Source organism: Lygodium microphyllum, chromosome 24 (assembly GCF_053477565.2).
Source record: "Lygodium microphyllum isolate KBCC chromosome 24, Lygodium_microphyllum_v1.1.10, whole genome shotgun sequence".
Taxonomy (NCBI): Eukaryota; Viridiplantae; Streptophyta; class Polypodiopsida; order Schizaeales; family Lygodiaceae; genus Lygodium; species Lygodium microphyllum.
Genome location: NC_141158.1, coordinates 68,169,380 through 68,186,498, shown reverse-complemented (window position 1 = coordinate 68,186,498; position 17,119 = coordinate 68,169,380).

The following is a 17,119-nucleotide window of genomic DNA, read 5'->3' as shown; positions in this document are numbered from 1 at the left end:
CACACTTCTTCATTTTAGCATACAGCTTATGAGACCTCATTGTCTCAAGAACAATCCGTAGTTGAGGTTCATGATCTTCTTCCTGTTTAGAATAAACTAAAGTGTCATCGAAGAAGACAAGCACGAAATCATCAAGATATGGTCTAAAAATATCCTGCATTAATCTATTGAAGGTGGCAGGTGCATTTGTAAGCCCGAATGACATAACCAAGAACTCAAAGTGTCCATATCTTGTATTGAAGGCCGTTTTTGGAATATCTTCTTCCTTGATCCTTATTTGATAGTAACCTGATCTGAGATCAATTTTGGAGAAGATCTTTGCACCTTGAAGGCAATCCAGAAGCTCATCTATTCTAGGAATAGGATACTTGTTCTTGACTGTTGATTGATTCAACCCACGGTAATCAATACATAGTCGAAGTGTCCCATCTTTCTTTTTCTGGAATAGAACTGGAGCTCCCCACGGTGAGTTGCTGGGCCGGATGTAACCCTGATCCAACAGTTGCTTGAGTTGTTCCTTCAACTCAATAGCTTCTGGTATGGACATTCTATAAGGTCTCTTTGCAATTGGCGCAGCTCTAGGTACTAGCCTAATTTCATGATCAACTTCTCTTGGAGGCGGAAGTTCAATCAATTCATCAGGGAATACATCAGCGTATTCCTTTAGCCAAGAAGGTCCTTCGTGCGACTGTTGCTTTTGATCTAACTTGTTGAGTTTGATCAGGTAAACGGGTAATCCTTTTCTGACTCCTTTTATGATCCGCGATACTTTGGCTAACTGGATTCTTGGCACTCCTGCCTCACCTTGAGTTGTAACAAACTCCCTTTTAGAGTTTCGAAAGGAAACTTGACCCTTTTCACAGTGGATGTGGGCGTCATTAGGCTTAAGCCAATCCATCCCGAGTAGACACTTATGGATACCTAAATTCATGACTCTGAATTTGACTGAGGTTTTCTTTCCTCCCAGAAAGAATTCTTCCTTAGCAGTTTGCTTGGTACAAGTTACCTCACGACCGTTTGCCAATTCCACAAGTAAGGTAGGTGCTTCTTGTAAAATATTACACGGCGCAGCGAACAGAATCTGAGAAAGAGATAGAGAGTACACAACAGATAAGAGGAGAATCAGTAAAATTCTTTAACTCCAAACAACTGATACAAAGATGGCTCTGTCCACCCGTGCGCTTCCACTGTGTGAAGCTTAGATGGCGATCTAGACAGAAGATAGGTGAAGAGCTTAAGGCTAGCTGGAACAACAACTCTGACTGGGTGAAAGATGAGTGTAAGATGGCTGCGAAGGGGTTTAGCTTTTATAGCCCGCGAAGGTCGTTAGGTCGGCCTGTTGACCGACCTACCATATGAGCCTCCACTAGTCGGCCAGGGAATATTCCAGGGAATATTCCCTTTACCATCGGGCCGGGGGCGCTGCCCCCGGACCCCCGCCAGGGGGGCCGCTGGCCCCCCTGGGACCCCCCAGCCAGGGGCCGCTTCCGCGGCCCCCGGACCCCACAATAGGGGCCCCTTTTAACTCCCTTACCACGCAACTCAATGCAATGTGCCTCGAGTTGCTACCAGCTTAACCACTCCGTCTAACCCAAAGATTAGACCCACAACAGTCACCTTTTTGCCATCCGGTCACATAGACCTCATCTGATATACAAGTCAGGACTCAACCAATGTCCGGGCTCACATTTGGCTTCTCCTCATAATGGGGGCCTTACAACTTTGAGCACCATGGATCATTGGTAGCACCTAATGAGGGTGGGGCATTGATCATATCTAACACCCCCCCTCAATGTCCACCCATAGGTGAACTATCTCCTCGGCCCAATGCCGAGTCTCTGAAGATGAACTTGAAGCAGATCCTTCGTAAGTGCTTTGGTGAAGATATCTGCTCCATTCTCCTCTGTTGGACAGTAGACCAATTCCACTATCCCATCCTCCATCAAATCACGCACATAGTGATACTGGATCTCTATATGTTTGGTGCGTGCATGAAACACTGGATTTTTGGCAATGGCGATGCAACTCTGATTGTCACATCTCAGCACAGTTGGTTCTTCATCCTGCACTCCCATATGCCATAGAATCCTTCTCAACCATACGGCCTCACATGCAGCAAAACAAGCTGCCTTGTACTCTGCTTCGGTAGAAGACAATGCCACTGTTGGTTGCTTCTTACTAATCCAAGAGAAAATTCCTGAACCCAAAGAGAAACAATAACCAGAAACTGACTTCCTGGAATCAATGTCTCCTGCCCAATCTGAGTCACAGTTCCCCACAAGAGAAGTTCCGAAACTGTATGTGATACCATAGTCAAGAGTTTTCTTCAAGTATCTGAGCACCCGCATCCCAGCCTTCCAATGACTCTCATGAGGTTTGTTTGAGAACCTGCTCAAAACACCAACAGCAAAACTGATATCTGGTCTGGTGTTACACAAGTAGATTAGACTGCCGACCAACCTCCTATACCTCCCAATGTCTGCTAGTGCTGATGTATCCTCAACGGATAACTTTACATTCACCTCCATAGGTGTAGCTATCTCCTTGCACTCGGTCATGCCAAATGCCTTCAAGATCTCCCATGCATACTTCTTCTGAGAGATGAAGATCTTTCCTGGCTCTTGCCAGACTTCAATCCCCAAACAATAGTGCAGCAAGCCCAAGTCTGTCATTTCAAACTCAAAACTCAAAGCCTTTCGAGTTTGGTTGATCATATCTTCATAGTCACCTGTAATAAGAAGGTCGTCCACATATAGGACAATCACTACAGACTTTTTACCATCCCTGTAAACATACAAGTTAGCATCTGAGGCACATCTTTTGAAGTTTAGGTTTAAAAAGAACCTATCTATCCGCTGGTACCATGCTCTGGGGGCTTGTTTCAGCCCATACAATGCCTTCTTCAGTTTACACACTTTGTTCTCAGAATGGGGGGCCTCAAACCCTGGTGGCTGAGCCACGTACACCTCCTCCTTGAGGTCACCATTTAAGAACGCTGACTTAACATCCATTTGGTACACTGGCCACTTCTTGTGGGCAGCCACTGCAAGTACCGTGCGAATAGTGGTCATTCTGGCAGTTGGGGCAAATGACTCTTGAAAATCAAACCCTTCAACTTGTGAAAATCCTTGGGCAACCAGTCTAGCTTTGTACTTTTCTAAGGTACCATCAGCCTTGTACTTTACCTTCCAGATCCACTTGGTGCCAATAATCTTCCGCTTTGCTGGCCGATCCACTAGCTCCCAAGTGTCATTCTTCATTATGCTGTCATACTCCGCCTGCATAGCAGCCTTCCATGATGGATCTGCAAGTGCTTCTTCTAAGTCAGTTGGCTCCTTTACTTCTCTCATAATCTCAACCATCAAGGCCATGTTGACTATGTGAGCAGAAGCCCTCCTTTGCTCCTCTATTCTCTGAGACCTCCTTGGTCCGTCTGCCTTCTCCTCAACAGATGCAGGCATAGGATTATTGTGGTCATAGAGCTGCTTCACCCAGCGCGGCAATGGCTTTTCCGGTGGGGTGATGTCAGGTTGGTGAACTTTTTCCTCATCATCTGAAGATGATGCTTCCTCCTCCTTAAGGATAGGGATAGCTCTCGGGACAGGTTCATAGTGGACTACTTCTTCGCTTGATGATAAAGTGGAAGACCTTGCCTTCTCCTCCTCCACTGTATGCGGCTCCTCCTTGAACACCACATCACGGCTCGCGATGATCTTCTTTGCCTCTTGGTCATATAACTTGTAAGCCTTCTGCTCATCACTATAACCCAAGAAGATACATTTTCTGCTTTTTGGTTGTAACTTGTTTCTCTTCTCATCTGGAACATGTGCATAACATTCACATCCAAAAATTCTGAAATGTGAAACAGATGGTTTCTTACCAGTGTAAGCCTCATGAGGTGTTTTTCCCTTGAGAGCCTTTGTGTAGCTCCGATTTAGAATGTAGACTGCAGTATTAACAGCTTCAGCCCAAAAATGGTTAGGCAATCCCTTGCCCTTTAGCATGCATCTTGCCATCTCCACAATGGTACGATTCCTGCGTTCCACAACACCATTCTGCTGAGGTGTGTGAGGCGTCGTCAATTGACGCTTGATCCCTTTGCTCTTGCAAAAGCCTTCAAACTCCTTTGAGTTGAACTCACCACCACCATCTGTTCTAAATTTCTTCACACTTTTCCCTGTTTCATTCTCAACAAGTATTAGCCATTCTTTAAACTTACCAAAAGCTTGAGCCTTATCACGAAGGAAGTACACCCACATCTTCCTACTGTAGTCATCGACAATCAACATAAAATAAGAAGATCCCCCCAAGGCCTGTGTAGGCATCTTACCACACAAGTCAGCATGCACCAACTCTAGAGGAGCATGTGCTCTATTCTTGCTTTCTTGTGGAAATGCCTTTCTCTGTTGCTTGCCCATCATACAAGCTTCACATGGTTCCTTCAATTCAGTTATTGTAGGTAGGTGAGCAACCATACCTTGCTTTTGCATCTCCGTCAATACTGCAAATCCGATGTGTCCAAACCTTTCATGCCAAAGCTTACTTGTGCCCACTCCAGCGGTGGCTGTAAGAGCACTTAGCTCATACAGGTTGTTCCTCCTTTCTCCTTTGCCAACAATTGTGCCAGCACTATCAATAATTTCTGCACCTGTCTTCTTGAACCTTACTTCATGACCAAGATCAGTTATGGCAGCAACTGATAAGAGATTTCTTCTGATTTCGGGAACATACAACACATTTGAAAGCTTTTTGACTTCACCATTTGCAGCAACAAAAGAAATAGTACCTGTGCCCGCAGCAGGGCATTTAGCATCATTTCCAACCATCACAGTGATGGATTCTTGTAGAGGCTGCATAGAACTGTATAGACCTTTCTCGTTGGTCATGTGACGGGAGGCCCCACTATCCAACACCCAAGAGTCAGTGGTAGATTCTTCTTGCGCCGAGGAGCACACTTCCTCAATGGTCGCCATGAATAATTCCAACTCTGCTTCAGCCGTATTGGCTGTCTCTTTCCCTTTACTTTTAAGGGTACCATTCTTTTCATCTGCCTTCTTGACACGACAATCTGCAATTGCATGTCCTTTCTTCTTACAGTAGAAGCACTCTCCTTGAAACTTCTTCTTGCCGCCCTTCTTCTTTTTGTCACCATCATTTTTGGTGGAGGAAACACCTTTGCCTTTTGCATTGGCAGAGAATGCAGCATCTCCATTGTTGCTTCCTTCTCGGGCTTTCAGCCTCAACTCCTCCTCCATTAATAATGCACAAAACTCCTCAAAAGTCAAAGCTTGAGGTCTCACCTGAGTATTAAGGGCAGTTACTAGTCCATCAAACTTTTGTGGACAAATCCGAAGACACCTCCGAGCTAGCTCTTCGCTAGTCTTTTGTATCCCAGCGCCAGCCATCTGGTCGCGCAGATTCTTAATCCGAGTGATGAATGCTTCAACCGTCTCTCCTTCAGCAAACTTCTCCGCTGCTAGTTGATTCTCCAAGTTTTGAATCCTTGTTTGGTTTCGTGTTTCATACTGACTCCTTAGTACATTCCAAGCCTCTGACGCTTTGGTTGTATGCTGAATCAGAGTCAAAACACTGTCAGAACAGCTTGTAACTAAGGCACACAATGCATCTGCATTCCTTCGTTTCCAAGCTCGTAGAAGATCTGCATTCGGAGGAATCATCACACTAGGATTTGATGGGTCGGGGGTAGGCTGTGGTTCTGCGTCAGTCCCCAGCACAGTCTCCAGAAGCTCATAAGAATCAAGGATAGTAGTAATTTTGAACTTCCACAAGGTGTAGTTTGTACCATCTAACTTGCCTTCGCTGAAGGTTGGTGGACGAATCCTCAGTGTTTGAATAGCCGGTACAGCAGCACCACCTCCTGCACCGCTTCCTGATGCGCCAGAACTGCTTCCCGGAGTCGACATCGTTTCTCTTTGCTGTTGAAGCCTTTGCCTCTTGCACTCTCTCCGATCTCTAGAGCCCCCTGGGCTCTGATACCATGTAAAATATTACACGGCGCAGCGAACAGAATCTGAGAAAGAGATAGAGAGTACACAACAGATAAGAGGAGAATCAGTAAAATTCTTTAACTCCAAACAACTGATACAAAGATGGCTCTGTCCACCCGTGCGCTTCCACTGTGTGAAGCTTAGATGGCGATCTAGACAGAAGATAGGTGAAGAGCTTAAGGCTAGCTGGAACAACAACTCTGACTGGGTGAAAGATGAGTGTAAGATGGCTGCGAAGGGGTTTAGCTTTTATAGCCCGCGAAGGTCGTTAGGTCGGCCTGTTGACCGACCTACCATATGAGCCTCCACTAGTCGGCCAGGGAATATTCCAGGGAATATTCCCTTTACCATCGGGCCGGGGGCGCTGCCCCCGGACCCCCGCCAGGGGGGCCGCTGGCCCCCCTGGGACCCCCCAGCCAGGGGCCGCTTCCGCGGCCCCCGGACCCCACAATAGGGGCCCCTTTTAACTCCCTTACCACGCAACTCAATGCAATGTGCCTCGAGTTGCTACCAGCTTAACCACTCCGTCTAACCCAAAGATTAGACCCACAACAGTCACCTTTTTGCCATCCGGTCACATAGACCTCATCTGATATACAAGTCAGGACTCAACCAATGTCCGGGCTCACATTTGGCTTCTCCTCATAATGGGGGCCTTACAACTTTGAGCACCATGGATCATTGGTAGCACCTAATGAGGGTGGGGCATTGATCATATCTAACACTTCTACTGTGGCTATTCCTAATCTTTTTGCACATGCTGGTGAGATAAAGGAATGTGTACTGCCACAATCAATCAAGGTTTTGAAACCTTTACCTTGATAGTCCGACAGTGTTTGAATCACCGAGAACTGACGATTCGGGCCCTTCTTATGTAAAGCGGCATGGACTGTCGCTCTTTCAAATTCTGCCTCCAGTCGGATCTTCCTCTTCTTCTGCTTCGCATCTTTGCCTATTGGTAATGCAGGCAGTTCTTCCTCTTCCACGGGTGGCGGCTCCTTGACCGCGGCCTACACCTTGACGATGTCCCTCGTTGAGCTTGGGACATTGCCTTTTGAAGTGACCGAGTTCGTTGCAGTGGAAACATCGGAGGTTTCGGCCATTACTTTGAGTAGGAACAAAGTTGTTGACGTTGTTTGTTCTTTCTTTCTTCCTTTGTCCCTGATTGTGACCTTGGACTCTCTTCACTTGGGGTCTGAATGTTCCTCTGTTCGGGTCGCTATAGGACCAATTTTTGTTATCCCTTGGTCTAGCTTGCACTTCCTGAATTATAGGTCCCGCTCGAATGAGTGCATCCTGAAGATCTGACAGACGCATAGATTCGAGACGGGTATTTACGGGTGGATTTAAGCCCGCGCAAAATTTGGACACCTGTTGCGTCATGTCCATCTGTGGTGGTGCATACTTTAAGAGCGAGACAAATTTAGAGTAGTATGCGTCAAGGGTGAGTCCTAGCTGTTTTAGCTCGTAAAATTCATTCATTTTTTGTGTACGATATGCAGGTGGCAAATATCTCCCCTGCACGACTTTCTTTAACTTCTCCCAGGTGACGGACCCCTCTGAAGTCCCTTGATCCCTGCACCATTGTTTCCACCATAGTCTAGCTTCGCCGGTGAGTTTTAATTTGGCGAGCATGGCCTGATTGGTAGGCGCAGTACCAACTGCTTCAAAGTAGTCCTCCATAGATTCAATCCAAATTTCAGCATCAGACTGGACGAATCTGCCTCTCCCGTCAAACTCGGGTGGCTTAATCTGCTTGAGGAGGAACTTCTTCTCCTGGATCACAGCAGTACTTGATGTAGGGGGCGAATTTGGAACCTGTACCTGGGGTTGTGCCTGGATAAAAGTTTTCTTAACGTTATTGTATGATAATTGACATTAGCTTATCTTTAGTTCAGCTATCTCGTAAATCATGAAGCTACTTAACTTTTTTAACAACCCTGATGCACAGTCGGATATTGATAAAAGAAGTCCTTATTTATATTTTCATGGGCGTAGCCTTATACAACATCTTGTGTGATAATAATCCAATCATTACATTCAGTTTGGGGAGAACAACGTTGTATTGCATTTGTCTACAGGAACTGTGTAATAGTAGGGTTTTGGGTCATGGATCTTTAGGAATCGATAATTCATTGGAAGTTCAGGATATCCTTTCCGCTAGATTCCATACTTCTCATGACGGCCCAACACCTTAATCCTGTCGGCTGGGATTACACGGGTTACTTCCTCATATACATATGAGTTCAATTCAACCCTCCGACCTTGAATATGCAAAGTCGAATTTACGTGAGCTTCCACAAAAATGAAGAGCTTCACGACTTTCAAGTCTTCCAACCACTTGATCCTCTTCAGGTTGGTCTGTAGATAAGCGAACCGGTGGGCAGCTATGTAGTAGATTCCTGAAGACCCAGTCCATCTTCGTTCTATATATAAAGGTGATGGATTATAAATCTGCTCCAGGATGTTCATCATTTCAACTCTTTGTCTATAATGCGGAGAATGCATTGCAGTCATAAACATGATCCGGAATACCAAAAACTTGTTCCATGTTTCATAGTTCTGCAAGACAGTATTGAAGATGAGGAAATGTTTGGACAGCAACAATTTCTTTACTTCATTTTATTGAGATCTCATAAAAACAATTCCGTTGTTGGTCGGCTCTGATACCAACTGTAACGTGTCCACCAGAATCATCCAGGGCACGTCTTAGCAGTCCATCGGAAAGGATGTCTAGAAAACTCCGCCCGGCACTCCCTTGGAATGTTACGGGTTTTGCAATCTAGGTCTTCCCGTGTCTGCCACGTAGCGGAAGTATCCTGGCCGTTCCCACTTAGGATCGACCGGAATTTGGGTTTTCCTGTTTGGTTATTAACTAACAGCAACTAGCGTCAGACCCAAGCGAACTGCCAGGTCCGAAGCGGATTCACACTGCACTTGGTTCAAGGAGAATGGGAAATGAGAGGGATGCGAAATTCAACCTCTCTACCAATAGGCATAGTCCTATTCCGTAAATCGGGTCTAGGTCATTGCTCTCATTATTCGTTTTGATAATGATGATCATCCCGCTGTTCTTCGAGATTTTTTTGAGAAAAGTTCCCGGCTAACCGGGGCCACCCATCCGTAGGACGGACCCATGGTCCATCCTCCGCACTTTCCTTGGTTTGTTTTAGTTATGTAATTATCTAACACATTAATTTGACATATAACAATCAGCTTCTTTAATTAACCCTGTTAAGCACTAGTTCCTTTACGTAATCTTATCACGTGACGTAGAAAAACAATATCAAACAACTTCTTTATTATCATTTCATCATTTTATCTTTGAAATACAAGGAGTTCCGCCCGTAGGCTTGTCCATAATCCGCCCGAAGGCTTATCCAGTAATCCGCTAGGGATCACTATTCCAAGCTTCTGCCCGTAGACTAGTATGCAGGCCTCGAGATCCAATCCCGAGTCACGTTAGTCTCTTGTGCACGACCTGGAAGGCGAGGGATTTACAGCCAGAGCCCCCCCTGGCACCCAAGCGTCCTCCTGCTCCAAGTAGAGCTCAACGGAAAGACCTCTCGCGGCGGGTTCGGTCCACGTTCCCGGCGCGGTCAACAACCCCCTTCGTTAGGGTCAGGTAGGCAGTCGGGGGTAACTGAAGCTGCCTCTCCCTTCAGGCCTTCAACCTGAAGCATTTAGATATCTTTTCATCCTTTAGTTCCTTGAGCAAACAATGCAAACAGTGCTTTCTAAACTATTACAAGCACAATCAATTTCAGTGGTCGTTTATTTGGCCAACTGTTAAGGAGTGAATCTTTCTCTCCGAATGCATCCAGCATTCGATCTGGGATCAATTGCGACTTGGCAAGATCCCCAAGGGTTTGTTTGTTCACCCTTTTGTCCTTGGGTTAGGGCCATACCTTGTTAACCCAACTTAACCAATACCTTAGGTTTTATTAATAGTAAATCCTAGCGACCATGTCGCTTCAATTTATTGATTGGTCATTTGCTTCCAGGCAAATACCTAACTCCCCTTTTTCTTGGCAATTATTCCCCAAGAAAGGTGATGTTACAGGATGATTACTCATCCTCTTGTAAGTTAAATTTGCGCAATAACTTGCCAACCTCATTTCAAGAAATGGCAAAACTCTCTTGTGAACAAATCACAAGTCTATGCGATGTTGCAACTTTTTGCACATGTGTTGCATCTATTCCACGGGATCATTTCACCCATTGAATGGCGTTTCCTGGTCACGGAATTATCTCCAGCCGAGAAGCAGGGTTTAGGGTGTCTTCTTACCCAACCCATTCCTAATTATATTAGGCCACGGTCCTAGGAATTTCCAACTCAATCGGAGTTTCATCATTTGAACGAGTGATCCTTAGGGTAGAAACCTTAGATCGTTTTATGCATGAGCATCCAATTGACTCAACATTTCGTGAATGTGGGTATGATCTTTGGGTTTGAGGGTTTTGACTTGACAACAAGTGTAAAACTAGGTCGAATCCTTATCGCGCTAAACCCTAGTTAGCACTTGGGATATTTATCATATCGACTGAACCATGCCTATATGAATCCCTTTTGGGTTAGGTGATTTAGACAATTCAATATACTTGTCTTGCGACAAGGATGAGCCTTTCCTAGAGATAATAAACTAGATCTAAAGGAGGAAAAATAGTTACAACTACACCAATACATGTAAACATGCGATTCATTGCTTCTACGCATCACATGGTTCACAATAACCCTATCTTTCCTTGGTAAAGTAAAAATGCATGATAATCTGGATACTAACTTTCCTAGGTCCTACTAGGACTTACATCAAATAATCATACCTACCACCTTGTTGTCTACACTTTAGAATCTCATGCTTTGATAAACCATGCAACCTTTCCTAAATGCGGCTCCTGATGAATGAAATTTTTGCATGACGACTATGCAACACGCAACTTTCTCCTAGCTACAATGAAGTTAATGAAGTTCATACAAAACTAAAGCTAGTGTTAACTTTTTCCATTTTGCATGCCACTTGCAAGTCCATAAGATTAATTTCGTGCTCTTCTATTTCTTTTCGGATAACATCTTATGGGTGTTAACTTTTACTCATGACTCATTACAAGGAAGATGTTGCCTAAAAATACAACATACGCTTAATCTTTCCATGTCTAGTCAACGGTGCACTTTAACAATTCCAACCTTATAATGATAGGCAACAGGTGTTCTAGGCTCGTCACTTTGAAAAGTACGATAAGGCAACATACTATTAAGGTCGTAAGGTGGATAGACAATTTGCGTTTATAGCATTGAAAGTACCAATTTTCCCAATTGCATTTAACTAGGCTAGGTGAATTTGAACATGCACGGGTGCTTCCTAATCCATGAAGTTATCATGCTTAATGCATTACTTTTGTATGGAATCACAATAGTAAAAACCTGGGTTTGTGGGCTCGGGGAGATGTCCATGTGAATGCTAGGAGAAGAACCTCCCGCAGGCATGCCTTGCGACTTCTTGGGGGCCATCGTAGGCGTGATCACAAACTCTGCGGATTACCCTCGCTGCTACGCTTTCTCCGAACAGCCTTGAGATGTGCCTTCTCCCTGTACGTAGGAGATTCCTTCACCGAAAATCGGATCTTTGAAGACCCGGGAACTTGTGGGATTGGAGCTTATGGGAAGGCTTGTGGGAATGGAGCTTTTAGGAGCTCGGTTTTAAAACCGGGAAGGTATGCAGGAACAAGACCCAAAGGCCTTATCCCTTAGAAGCTTCCTAGAGAAGCTTCTGATCTCCTCTGATAGCGTGGGATTAAGGTGATGATTAAGGGGAATTAATAAAGGAGGATGTCGTCGAATGGGGGGTTGACTTGGTCAGGGGGATTGGCGGCGGCCTGACGGTCTATGGCGGCCCAAGTGGGGGTGTTGGCCGTCCAGCCTGGGCGGCGAATTCCACGGTAGCGTGGCAGATCACGATTCTCCCCCCCTTCTCGACAGCCTCCCTGAGCAGCACGGCGTCGACCTCAGCTTCCTCCAGCCCTCGCACTCCAGGCCACGGCATCGACAGCGGTAGTAGCTTCCCTCTCTCTCCCCATGCAGCCTTCTTTTCTGCCTTCCCAACACGGCGATGGCAGCAGCCGTCTGTCCCCCTCACCCTCTTCAACACCTTAGAGGGTGTATATATAGGAGAAGGGGGGGGAGAGGAGAGCTCCACCACGTGGCCACTGCATGGCTTCCCTCCCCCTCCTCATGCAGTCCACAACTTCACCAAGTCCATCCCCCCCCACACTCCCTCTCCTCCAGCCGTGCATCGGCTGGGGAAAAGGGATAAAAATAAAAAAAAAATTGCCTTGATAATATCCATTTTGCCCCTCCCAAGAGGGTGTTTACGTGTGATTTGTGGGTTTGAACCCTCGGGTTTGCTTTGCCAATGCGGAGGTCCCAATTTCTCGCGTGCAGGTCACAGATTACACTGCCGGCAATTCCAATATGAAAGATAACCTTTGCACGAGGTTTACGCAGTGTGCGGGAAGTCAATATTCACGAGTGGGAATATTACAAACATGGAGCCTGCGAGCCATCAGAAGGATTGAGGGCTCTTAATTAGCAGTCGAGCGCTTACTCGCATACATCCTCTGATACCATGTGGCGGTACCCTGCTCGGCGGCAACCATATCGACGTTGTTGCAAAGCATGACCAGTACAACAATTATAAGCGAAACCACTGCCAAAGAATCGTGAATATTGTTTTTCTTAGATATCTTGCCGGATGTTGCCATGATCGATGCAGATTAATAATGCAGCGGGTGCAGGACGTCACTAGCCAGGCGCCGTAACGATGAATAATGAACTGCCCCCAGCTGATAACTTTCTTATATTACGGCCAATAGGTAACTGATGGGTTACACTCCGCCGGGCTTTGGCTGCTCAATGTCCCCGTTTTATAGCTATACGTAGGTGATAATATTAGATCGGAGCCAAGCCAGATCGATGACTTCAGAGAGCTGCATAGACCAGACACTGCACGATATCGAGGATGCCAAAAAATGTCGAGTCAAGCCAAGCTAGTCAAGCTGCCGCATCAGCCACGGCGCTATGAGGCGACGACGGGCCCTTCACGCTATCGAGGATGCGCCACAAAAAGTCGAGTCAAGCTAGCTAGTCAAGCTGCCGCATGAGTCACGGCGCTATGAAACATACTGCTGGTTGGCTCGGGCTCTTTCGGATAGGAGTAGGGCTTGAAGAAGTACTTTTCGTTCCTTATTTCATTGACTAGCGCATTACCCCTAATCAAGCTATATTACCCCTAATCAAGCTATATTGCTCAAGATTAGCATGTATCATTGATTCAAGGTGAGCATCCTTTGGTGCATTCAATTATCGTAGAATCATGCAACTTGCTAAGGTATCTTTACCGGAGGCCCACAAGTCTTTAGAGTCACAAACAAAAAGTAATGTACCTCCTCAAATCCCTAAAATTGTTTTCAACCTAGTGAAGTCATTCATGTTTATACACTCATAGGAGTGGTGGAAGATACCACCCTTGCATAGATTCTTTAATCTACTCCCAAGTGTGAGATGCTTCAGATACCATCTCATCCTCAAGGAACCAATCTTTTGACCACAAACAAGCTTTTTCTATTAAGAGTAGCTCACTAATCATTAAACGATCCACAACACTAGTTTCGATAGTCTAAAACTAATCTTCAATGGTCTCTATCTAGACGTTAGTGTCAATCTCCACCTTATAACCTTCGCTACGGAAATAAGTTGCCTTGATTTTCTTAAGGAAGAAGTTTCTCTCAAAGCTTAGCCACATTGTTAGTGAAAAAATGTACTTTGACCAAGGACCAGGTCTTAGACAACTTGTAAAACAACTTTGGGATGATATCTTACTAGTGAACACAAAGTCTTATTCCTCCTTTCTTATCTCTCTTTACTCATAGTCACGTTTACAGCTTGAGCTCACTCAGTGGAGCTAGTGACTTTCTACAATATTCATAGGTCTATCTAGTTGTGTAATTCTTCATTGTCAATATTTCTTCAATGTACCATTATTCTATTAGGCGGAATGACTTATTTCACTCTCTCATAGAAGTAGCAATCCTGAGGATCTCGTGAGGAAGAAATTTTAAGTTTGCTTTAGATTCCTACAACAAGAACAAGCATGCTAGCTTCAACTCTTCCATCCAATAGATGCATGTTGGATTACTTACCAAGTAAGATAATTTGCTACCACCAATACAACAATACTTGCTTTTACCATTCCATAGATCCATCACTGGGGTATATAAGGGAGCAACTCAAAGTGATTAGTTCCAAATGACCTAGAAGTCTAGTATCAATCTTTGATATTAGGTCTTTGGAGTATGTATAATCTTGCACACATTTGGTTTTTTTCTTTCTTGTTGACTTAAAGCCCTTTGGTTTATTCTGTGTATCCGCATGCATGTGAGCAATAAGAATATGCCTAGGGTCTTTAGGTCCACTTCAATTTTCTAAGTTATATTAATCTAGGTTGCATGTAATACTTTGACTATTAAGTAATTTTGAGACATTATCTACTTAAACTTTTGATATTTAGTTAATTCATTAGTTTCTTGGTTATTCTTCTTTCTACTCTAGTTAAGTATTAGCTAAGTTTACGAGGCCCTAGCATTATGAGCTCTAGTTTAGGGTTAAAAATCAAACAATTAGCATTAATGAGATCATATGCATATTAGAAGAGAAAAGCAAGAGACAGATAGGAGACTCACTATCTTAAGTGTCTCACTCATCTATACATTTGTATTCTCTCCCTCCTTGACTATCGATAACATTTACACAAGTTTGAGGGCAAAAATCAAGAAGAGTGGTTGCTCATAGTTTGCACACACATGAATAAGTTTCTCCGTTCTCTTTTTACCTTGCATACATTAGGGTTTTGGTTAGGGTTTCCACCCATATTAGATGCCTTATTCACTCTTATGGTTCATGACCAGTCCTCTTAATTAATGTTTTTAGCTTTGAATAATTGGATCTCGTTTGGGCTTACAATGAATTAAATATATATTTGATGTTGCTATGAGGGTGACAAGAGCTTGGGAAGAAAGAAAATTTTCACCTCTCACAACTTAGAAGAGAATAGCTTAAAGAAAAAGAAGAACTTATTTCATCATTATAAAAGGATGAAGTGCAATAATGTATTTCATAATACAAGATTGATATAAGATAAGACATTGATGCAAGACTAGATCAAATACAAGACAATATATGCTTCACATGACCTTCACAACTACTATTGGCAAGACTTAAGGACTTGTAGCCAAATACCCCAATTTATACTAGAGTTGAGGAGGTTAAGGAGAAGCTTCTAGGTAATGGCATCATTCATGATATAAGTGATGCTAATGCAAGTACTGATAGAAGTGATATTCTAAAACCTTCCAAAGATTTTTTTAAAACCTTTTTAGAATCTTCCAGGACTTTCCCAAATCTTCTAGCAGTTTCTAGAAGATACTAAGTCTCTTATGGCCATAACAATACCCCTTCCTTCATTGACAAGTTTGACAAGAAGCACTGAGGTTTCTTGGTAAGAATCTTGCCTTAAATGGATGATCCTAATCAAACTCCTTTACTTTTGTAGATACTAGGCAATTGGATGAGAGGCTAGTTTCCATGTTGCTCACTAGAATCCTATACCTTCCAATCAACAAGGTATTTAAGCCTTCCATGAGAGTTTCTGAAATCAAGGATACTTGGTTTATTCTTTTGGTGACTTACATAAGTATCCATTTTAGGGTGTCTTCCGTAGTTGGCAAAGAATGGGATTTTTCTAGTAGAGGTATGACTAGCATTACAGTAGGTGAATTCAACTAAGGAAAGTAAAACCACCCAATTATCATGAACGTAATTGATTATACATTACAAATATTGTTCTAAGATTTGATTTACTCTTTTATTATCAATTACTTTGAGGGTGGTTGACACATAGGAGATTGAGGAGTCCTCTCCAAAAACTTGATACAAATGGTGGTCCTCAATCTGAAGCAATGCTATCTCGTAACAAAAGACAATGATAAAATATGTTCAAGGAAAATTGGAGTTGTACCTCTGCCACTAATTGTCTTGTAGGTGGGAATAAAGCATGTCATCTTGGTAAATCTATCAACCACCACAAAAAAGGAATCACACTCCTTCGAGGAAGGTAGATTGGTGATAAAGTCCATTGACATAGATGGCCAAGGGTGATTAGGAATAGGAGCAACCCATGAGGTTGATGGCAAGGGACTTTTTCTCTATTACATGTATCACATGTCCAGACAAATTCTTTAACTAATTTCCACAGGTGAGGCCACCCATAGTCTCAAGAGATTAGCTCTATTATTTTATTGGCCCCAAAAACTATTGCAATGGGAATATCATGCCTTGTTTGGAGTATATGTGACTGAAGCAATCTTGGTAATGTATACAATAGCCCTTGATAAAAGAGTAGGCCTTCAACTTCCTAGAAGCCTTTAATAGTTGTACACCCTTGTTGAATTTTTTCTTGATATCCTAGGCAAAGGGATCCTTGGAAAGTTTTCTCTAGACTTGTAAAAGGAAGGACTGGTCTTCTGAAACTTTACTTATTATTGTGCAAACTTCTTATCAATGAAACATGGAAAGGATCCAAAGTCTAAAAGCACTTCAATGTGTAGTTAGTATAAACTTTTATCAACAATATAAAACTTGAAGTAGCCTCAGTAGACAAGGAGGGGCCTTCTAAAAGTTCTTGATTTTCATTGACCTGCATGGTCCCTATTGTGGCTAAGTATCCATGTTTGCCAAAAAATTGGAGATGAATGCACATTGTCGCTTCATACTTGCAACCTCTTATTATGACCACATTGAGCAATATGCCTGAGTCATCCACAATACAAACATAATCCTCAAGAGCATCACCACTACTTTTCATGTGCTAACAATGACTTGAATTGAGTGGAATCAATATGCATAGACAGGATATTGATTTGTTATATTCCTTGGAGGTCATTATTGAAGTAGTATCATAAGAGTGATAGTACCACGCCAACGAGGGAAAGGATTAGGTGACCATGATTGTCAAGATCCCCAAGGAGGGAAGTACTTCTTCAAGCGATATCCATTGATC